Below are 9293 nucleotides of genomic sequence, written 5' to 3'. Positions count from 1 at the left end.
TTGTGTGCATGTTAGCGTGTTCCTTGTTTGCTGGCATCCACGTGAAACACCCATATCCCACTGTGTAAGCAAGAGAGCTCTTTTTTTATTTAATTGTATTATTTTATGTATATGAGTGCTCTATCTGCACCTGTACCTGTATGCCAGAAGAGGGCATCAGACCCCACTACAGATGGTTGTGAGTCACCATTCGGTTGCTGCGACTTGAACTTAGGACCTCTGGAGGAGCAGGCAGTGCTCCTAACCACTGAGCCATCAAGAGAACACTTTCTCTTCCAGCAATTAGACTGTGATGATGGGCCAGCCAAATGGACATCTTTACCTGGCTGTTGTCCCTGAAGGGAGAGTGCCACCTTCTGGTAGTGCAGCTCTGGAAAAACCCCAGGCAGTCATGGCTGTGATAAGTTGTCCTTACTAGTAAGGGTTCCCATTGCTGTGATAAAAATTAATTAATTAATTAATTAATTAATTAAAAAAATAAAATGCCATGACCAAGAAGCTTTATCGAGGAAAGGGTTGATCTGGCTTCCGCATCCCAGGTCACAGTCCTTCATCCAGGGAAGTCAAGGCAGGAACTGAAGCAGAGACCTTAAGGAGTGCTGCTTGCTGACTGGCTTGCTCTCTGTTGGCTCTCTCAGCCTGCTGTAATAGACAAGCGTGGACCACCTGCACACGGGTGACTTCTGCACAGTGGGTTTAGTCCTACCTCAACCAATCAGAAAATGCCCTACAGACCTGCCTACAGGCCCATCTGATGGAGGTGCTTTCTCAACCAAAATTTCCTCTTAGATGACTCCAGCTCATATCAAGTTGACCAAAAATCCTAAAGCACACAGATCCTGCACTGATGGCTCTGAGGCATGACTTTAAAAAAAAAGGGGGGGGCTGGAGAGATGGCTCAGCGGTTAAGAGCACCCGACTGCTCTTCCAGAGGTCATGAGTTCAATTCCTAGCAACCACATGGTGGCTCACAACCATCTGTAAAGAGATCTGATGCCCCCTTCTGGTGTATCTGGAGACAGCTACAGTGTACTTATATATAATAAATAAAATAAATCTTTAAAAAAAAAAAGGATTCTTTTTATTGATTTTAATTATGTGTCAAGTGTGTTTGCACATGGTTGCGGTGCTGCAGAGCTCTGGCCTGGACCTAGAGTTAGACACCTGGTATGGTTGCTGGCAAGAGAACTCAGGTCCTCTGGACCCAGGATATGCTTTTAACTGCTGAGCCTTCTCCCAGCCCCCAAGGCACGACCCTGACACCATTGGAATTCTCTGCTGCGTGGTGCAGGTTCTCTTTGTCCCCGCTGACTCTCTGAGTCAGCTTCTTTGGTTTCCCCATCAAGACCAGTCTGCTCTCCACAGTGTGCTGGCTGGTTTCATGTCAGTTTCACACAAGCTAGCGTCGTCCGAGAGGAGGGAGCCCCAAGTGAGAAAATGCCTGCATGAGACTGGGCCGCAGGCAAATCCACAGAGCATCTTCTTAGTGACTGATTGACAGGCGAGGGCCCCACCCACTGCATGGTGACATAGCTGGGCTGGTGGTCCTGGGTTCTGTTAAAAAAAAAGAACAGGCTGAGCAAGCCATGGGAAGCAACCCAGTAAGCAGCACCCATCTGTGGCTTCTGCATCAGCCTCTGCCTCCAGGTCCCTGCCCTGCTTGAGTTCCTGTCCTGACTTCCCCTGGTGATGGACTATGGATGAGGAAGTGTAAGGCAAACCAATGTTTTCCTCCCCAACTTGCTTTTGGTCATGGTGCTTCACTCTAGCAATAGTAACCCTAACTAGGACAGGCAGTATTCATCTACCCAGTGCAGGTTCTGGTAACCAAGAGCCCCGACAGCCACTGGCACCAGCGCCCTTTGCCCTCCAGAATATTCCCTAAACACCCATCTGATGGCATCAAACCCCCAGCTATGGCCTGCCATTCTCCCTACACCAGGAGCAGGTCTCTAGGTCCTACTGGCCTCTGCGTCTTTGGGGCCCAGCCTGGATGCTAGGCGCTGGCGACTGAGACAGTTAATCATGTGATCTGAGCAGGCGCACTGCCTCCGTCATTCTCTACCTCCACTGGGTACTCAGATTCACCAGTGCTGCTGTCTCTTCCCTCAGAGGGAAAGGACCCTCTGGTCAAAGGACCAAATGTCATTGTGACGGTGCCTCATATTGACCGTGAGCCTCCAAGCAAAGAGCAGACGCACGCTCCGGGTTCCAGGCCTTGGGCTACACTCAGCCTGAGGAAGCAGAAGCACCTAGAACCATGTGCATCCCTTCAGCCCCTTGACCATCTCTCCATCTGTACCCACACCAAGTAGCTTGTTTTGAGCTTTTTGTCAAAGGAAAAAAAATGGATCCACCTCCCGCCGAGAGGCCAAATCTTTTAAGTTCAGACTCCATTTTAGAGAACCTGACCTAAGTTTAAACTCAGGCAAACAGGCCAGTACCTAGCATTAGTTTCCAAGTTACTCCCCCCAGCAAAACCCAGGCCTAGCTCCAGTCTCTAGGCTGACCCCCAACAAGACCAGCGTCTCCAGGTTATTCCCCAACAAACCTGCACCCCCAGGTTACAAGTCTGTCCCCTGCCTAACGACGATCATCTATGCAGAGGGAAGCACACATTAAGTTTATGATATGACTCCCAGCACCAGCCAATTATGTTAAAGGCCATGGCAGCTCTCCAATTCCTCCCCCACCCCCAGCTTATAGCTTTCCATAAAGCCTGCCCCAGTAGATATTTGGAGATCCCCACCAAAACTGTCCTGCATGACAGAGGTGTGCTGGGGGTTGAGGGGTGAGCTAACTCGAATAAAAAAGGCCCTACTGTGACTGCACCAGATCAGCTCTGTCTGTTTTTTTGTTTGTTTGTTTGTAGGCGGTTGCTAACATTTCCTGGCACTGCACCACCAGTGGCCTGGCTGGACACCCTGCCATCCTGGCTGTCTTGTCAGAGCTGAGCAGAATGCCACATATCAGGAAACCAGCTCAAAACTCACTAGCAGATCACGTCTAAAAACTGCCTCTGCAAGGCCGAAGGAGATCAGCCTTTGGGGTGGATTCCTCTTGGCTAAGCCACTGTCCAGAAGCACCAAGGACAGCAGCCATCCTGATGGCTGTGCCTCTGGAGGCTCCCAAGCCCACCACCTGGACTCTATTCTCAGGATCTCACATCCCATCTGTAGAAGGAGTTGTGGACAGGAAAGCAAATAAATCTGCCCCTCCTCCCTACAGCGCTCTACCCCATTCTTGCCTCTCTGGTAGAGAGGGGGAACCATGCAGGCTCACCTCCTCCCCTGCCCCACCCTCCCCCTCCCTCCCCGAAATGATTTTTATCAAGTCTTTGAGAATCTGGTCCCTGTCCTCTTTTGAAACAGGATCTCATGCCTGCCTGACTTGCAGCAAAACTTGCTCTAGAGACGGAGATGACTTTGAACTTCTGAACTTCCTGCCCCCCACTCCCCAAGTGCTGGGATTATGGGTGTGTACTACCATATCTGGTCTGATGCAGGACCAGGAATCGAACCCAGACTTTATGCAAGAACTTTACCACCTGAACCACAGCCCAGCACCCTGCCCTCGATTCTCTTTCCCAGTACCATGGGGCATCAAGACAGAAGGAAGTGCGTAATGTATCCTTTGATCAACTAAAGCCCATCTCCCACTCTGGGACCCTCAGTGATTCTTCTCTCCATGGTCAGCAGTTAGGACGGTTGCTGACTTCCAGAGCATACACGATGTGCAGCCTCTGTCGAGACGCGTTTCTGCATGGATGTCATCTAGAAGCAGACGCATAGTAGCACATGATGGGTGCTCCTCAGACTAGAGGGAAGAACAGGTGTATTTCACTTAGCGGACCCTTACCCTTCAGCACAGTGCCTTGACCAAGGGAAACTTCATGAGGTGGCTTTAAAGGAACAGGCCAGTGAAGGCTGCAGTGAGACCTAGGGGTCACACTATTTGTTCCTATTTGTCTATCCAGTGTAACCCTAAAAGGCTCATGCAATGAAGCTTTGGCTCCAGTTTCGGGTGCTAGTGAGAGGTCCCTGGTTCATGAGGGTACTAACTCATCAAGAGATTGAGCAGCCCTCTGATACTGAATGGCCTGTTAGGAGCTAGGTAGGGTGTAACCAACGAAGGAAGTAGGGCATGCTTTTGAAGGGTACATCTTGTCTCCTTGACCCTTCCTCTGCTCCCTGCCTCCAGGAGTGAGCACCTTTGCCCCCCTGTACTATGCCCTGTCCACCATGTTGTTCTGCCTTCACCACAGGTCCAGAAGGGATGGAACTGGCTCACCACAGACCGAAAACCCCCAAAGCCTGGAGTCAGGATAAACCTGTCTTCTTTTGTTTTTGCCAGACATTTCATCACGCTAACAAAGCTCACTGACGCTCTCCCAAGCTCCCTCTCCTTCACTCAGGCAAATATGGGATCTGAACGGTGTGCAGTACAGAATCCAGTAGAACCACTGCTGATCTGGCTTCCTCCATCCCCATCCAGCTTCCAGCTTCCAGAAGTCCCTGACAGTTAAGACTTCCTCTAGAGACCACCAGAGGGAGCTGTTGGCCTGCAGGATCAAAAGCATTGCCCGTTGAGTGGTGGATGATCAGTCCCCACTCTGTGGTCTAAAGGACGGAGAAATGGGATCTGAAAAACACTGGGGTGGGGGTCCAGTTGCAGCTATAGACTTGGTATTCATTATACAGAAGGCACCAGAACACTCTTGCACATCTGTATTTTAAAGGAAGCTTTGTTTTGAGGTGGGAGGGCCATGTCTTACTATGTAGGCTTGCCTCTGGACTGCACCACCAAACCCAGCTCATAGTCAACTTCAAAGGTAGCACTACTTGAACTCTCTCTCACAGATGAGGGTGTGAGGAAAGAATGGATAAGGGAATAAGAGAAAATCAATCCCTGCCTCCCAAGTACTGGGACCACAGGTGTGTGCCACTATGCCTCATTTATGCAGTGCTGGCAATTGAACTCAGAGCTCTGTGCCTGCCAGGCAAGCCCTTTGCCCACTGAGCGACATTCCCAAGTTACAAAGAAGTCATCGCCCAGCATCACAGGCAGCTTTGATGAGCAGCAAAACCCACGCCCATCTGAGCAGACTATGGTGGCACTTCCTGCCTTGAAACTGGCTGGGTCCCAGGTTAAAGGACCCCTATCCTGAAGCCACTAATCACTGCACCTGTCCTCAAGCCATCCTTTCTTCACCTGCTCCCTCCACTGGCTACACCTTTGGCCGGAACCTCTGCTAACTCCCCTTCAAGGACGGCCTGCAGACGGCATACTCCAAGTGGCTCTGGCACTCTGCCCAGCTTTTTTTTTTTTTTTTAAAGATTTTATTCATTTATTATATGTAAGTACACTGTAGCTGTCTTCACACACACCAGAGGAGGGCATCAGATCTCATTACAGATGGTTGTGAGCCACCATGTGGTTGCTGGGATTTGAACTCAGGACCTCTGGAAGAGCAGTTGGTGCTCTTAACCATTGAGCCATCTCTCCAGCCCCTGCCCAGCTTTGATACCAAGTCCTGTTGGTGTGTTCAAAACTAGCTACAGGGATGGAGAGATGGCTTCATGGTTAAGAATACTGGCTACTCGGGTTGGGGATTTAGCTCAGTGGTAGAGCACTTGCCTAGCAAGCGCAAGGCCCTGGGTTCGGTCCCCAGCTCCAAAAGAAAGAAAAAAAAATACTGGCTACTCATCTCAGGTTCATTTTCCAGAGCCCATGTGACAGATTACAACTGTAATTCCAGTTTCAGAAGACCGATCCCTTCTTTGGACCTCTGTGGATTCCAGCCAGGCAAGTATTGCATAGACATGTATTTGGGGAAAACATTCATACACATAACATAGAGCTGAGTCTAGGAGGCAAGAGAATGGCCTCCCCTTGTAAAGTTTCAGGGTCCAGGGTTGGGGATTTAGCTCAGCGGTAGAGCGCTTGCCTAGCGAGCGCAAGGCCCTGGGTTCGATCCCCAGCTCCGAAAAAAAGAAAAAAATAAATAAATAAAGTTTCAGGGTCCAGAGCAAGGATGCTTTCAGAATGGAGAATTAACCCCCAGGGAAGCATAGAAGAACTGTGCCACCTCCCTGCCATCAGCCACACCACCTTACCCACTCCCTTCCTCAGCCAGGCGACAGGGAGGGCAGGGTCTCCGTCCAATTAATCTCTGATCCCAGTGCTCACCATGCCAGACACACAGGAGAACAAATGCTCACAGAACTCCAGACTAACGCATCCCTGAGAGGCGGGTGCCATTGCCATGTGTTAAATGGATGCCCCTTCCCAAGTCCTCACTGGACCACACATGCCATGGTGTGGGCTAGAGGCCGGGCAGGCAAATCAGATGGAAGGCAGTACTCACTCCCAAGTCCCCCTTGCCTCACCCAGCATCCTGGAACACACAGAGACAAGAGCGAGACCCCTGTCAACCGCTGCAGCCCCCACTTTGTAGCTTAAGCTGGCTTGGTGGTGCTGCTTTTGACTGCAGGGTCTGGGAGAGACCCGACTGCCCATTGCCATGGCAACCAGGGTTCGCTGTCAAGGCAGCTACTATTCAGGCTTCCATTTGCTGAACGATGGCTCGGATGCCACCCAAGTTCGAGTGAACCATCCCCGTCGCTGTCCCTGAGATGGAGACAGACGGAGAGCAGGTGAAAACAACCGGAAGTAGACTGTGATCCCTTCGGGGGTGTAGAAGACGCTGCTTCAAGGAACTGGACTATTGATTCTCCATGGAGCAGTGTGCCGGCCAGCCAATGGCGGTGGCTTAGCCAGGATGTGGGGCACAGCCAGAGCCAGGATCCTGATCTTAGGCTAAGAAATGGCATCAACAAAGCACAGACCTCCCAGTAAAACCACCTAACATTCCAACACGGCTCTGAACCGACACACAGGAACCTCAGAGTGGCCGTTACATTACAGGGTAGCCAGAGCACCACAGCCCTCAAAGAAGGACAGATCTAAAGCATGTGGCATGTGACTTTAGGCAAGGTGCCTCTGTCAGGACTCCTCACAGTGCACACGTTACCCAGAGCTCCGGGATTAGCTGGCTAAGCAGTAAGCTGTACCAGGACTTGAAAAGTGCATACTGTACCTTCTGGAGTCAGTCAGCCATGTGGATTCCAGGAAGTGGACTCAGGTCATCAGGCCTGGCAGCAGGAACCTTTACCTGCTGAGCCATGCCAGCAGCCAGCCCCTGCACAGCCTGTGGGTAAGCGTTATAGGCCACTCATGGGTGTATCCCTCCAATCCATCCCACATGCTTCACAAAGGTTTGGAGAGCTGAGTGAGACGGAAGACAGGGGAGACCGTGTTTGTTCAAATAGATTGTGTTTCTTGCCTACCGGTTTCATGCTGGTGTAAGCTTATTTTCAGCTTAAGTTATCAAGATGTGTTTACATAAGCATTCTTAAGTGAACTTAAAACAACTTCCAATGCATCTCTGGCTTTCCCCCAATCCTCCATGCCCGAGGAAGGTAAAGAACAACGTGTGGATGGGCTCAGTACGGAAGTTACTTAGCGCCCCAGGAAAAAGCTGAGCATGGTGGTGAACACCTGTAATCCTAGTGCATACGCACCTGTAAAATCACCACTTGGAAGTCAAGCCAGAAGGATCATGAGTTCAAGGCCACCCTCAGCTACATAGTGAGTTCAAAGCCAGTCTGGGCTACTCTGTTGTTTGTCAAAAAACAAACACAATACTCCTACACTCAATCAATCAATCATTCAATCGATCAAACAAACAACCCAAGCCCACTGGACTGTCAACTAAAACAGGTTCCGACAACATGAAAACAAATGACACATGGCAGTGTTCCAATAAAACTTTATTTACAAAACAGCAGGCCCAAATTTTGGCTTGCCGGGTGTCTTAGTCAGGGTTTCTATTCCTGCACAAAACATCATGACCAAGAAGCAAGTTGGGAAGGACAGGGTTTATTCAGCTTACACTTCCACACAACTGTTTCTCACCAAAGCAAGTCAGGACTGGAACTCAAGCAGGGCAGGAAGCAGGAGCTGATGCAGAGGCCATGGAGGGATGTTACTTACTGGCTTGCTTCCCCTGGCTTGCTTAGCCTGCTCTTTTATAGAACCCAAGACCACCAGCCCAGGGATGGCACCACCCACAATTGACTGGGCCCTCCCCTCTGATCACTAATTGAGAAAACGCCTTACAGCTGGGTCTCATGGAGGCATTTCCTCAACTGAGGCTCCTTTCTCTGTGATAACTCCAGCTTGTATCACATAAAACCAGCCAGTACCAGCCTCAAACTTTACATTCTATCTCTGTTGCCCTGGCTCCTTCTAGGCAGCTCCCTAGTGTTTGCTGCCCAAGACATTTCTGGGCAGCCCGTCCAGGGGCCACATTCCTTCTCACCTACATTTCGGATGATTTTCCCACAGCTCTAAATCTGATCCATCTCCCTCTGGACCAAGGCGATTCTCCTCCTTTCTGTCTCACAGTCCCTAGCCCGTAAAATCTAAAGGTCCAGCCTCAGTCTACCTGCCCAGCCATTGGCTGTTGGCTCTTTATTGGTCGATCAAAAACCAATTAGGGACAAGGACCTTCAGTGTTTGGACAGGCAGATTCCTAATTTTGGGAGCTGGATTAACTCAGAGCATTAGAACTAATCCTCAACACGTAAAAACATAAATGCATCTTACTGCATCATTTTAAGTAAGGCCCATGGACACCCATCTTCCAGGTGGTTCTGTCAGGTTGACAACACCCACCATCATACTGGTGGAGGAAAGGGGCATTTCCAGAGATAAGAGGTCCTGTCAGCCTGGTGCTTGTATGGAGTTCATAGGTATTAATGAGTAACCTTGGAGGAGGCTGGGACTTCAACATGACTTAATAGTTAATGAGTTACAAGTCAAAGCACCAAGACTCTTTTAATACTTAAACTGGAGACCTCTATTCCTCTGAGCTGATTAACAGAGCAGGCAGCTGTCTGATCTCTAACAAGAAGCAGGAATCTCGTGTCGCTGCAGCTCTCTGTGGCTGTATGGCTGGCCGTGTGCAGGAGTGAGCCTCCCAACAAGTCAGTTTCCACACTGGAGCTTCTCTCCACAGTGCGGTGTTTGAGCATAACACGGGACACTCTCTTTATTGTCCCATGCCTTCTAGCCAGTGGCATCACAAAACTCACTTCCTGGATAAACATTACATATTACTAATGGCCATATTGACCGAGGCCTGCTCCTTCCCCTCACTGACCTCTTGTCTGTCCTAGACTGTTTCCACAGTTGATCACTCTAGTGGTGACCAGAGCCTATGAAGCATC

This window comes from Rattus norvegicus, chromosome 6 (assembly GCF_021556685.1).
Source record: "Rattus norvegicus strain SHRSP/BbbUtx chromosome 6, alternate assembly SHRSP_T2T, whole genome shotgun sequence".
Lineage (NCBI taxonomy): Eukaryota > Metazoa > Chordata > Mammalia > Rodentia > Muridae > Rattus > Rattus norvegicus.
This window is presented reverse-complemented; position numbering follows the sequence as displayed.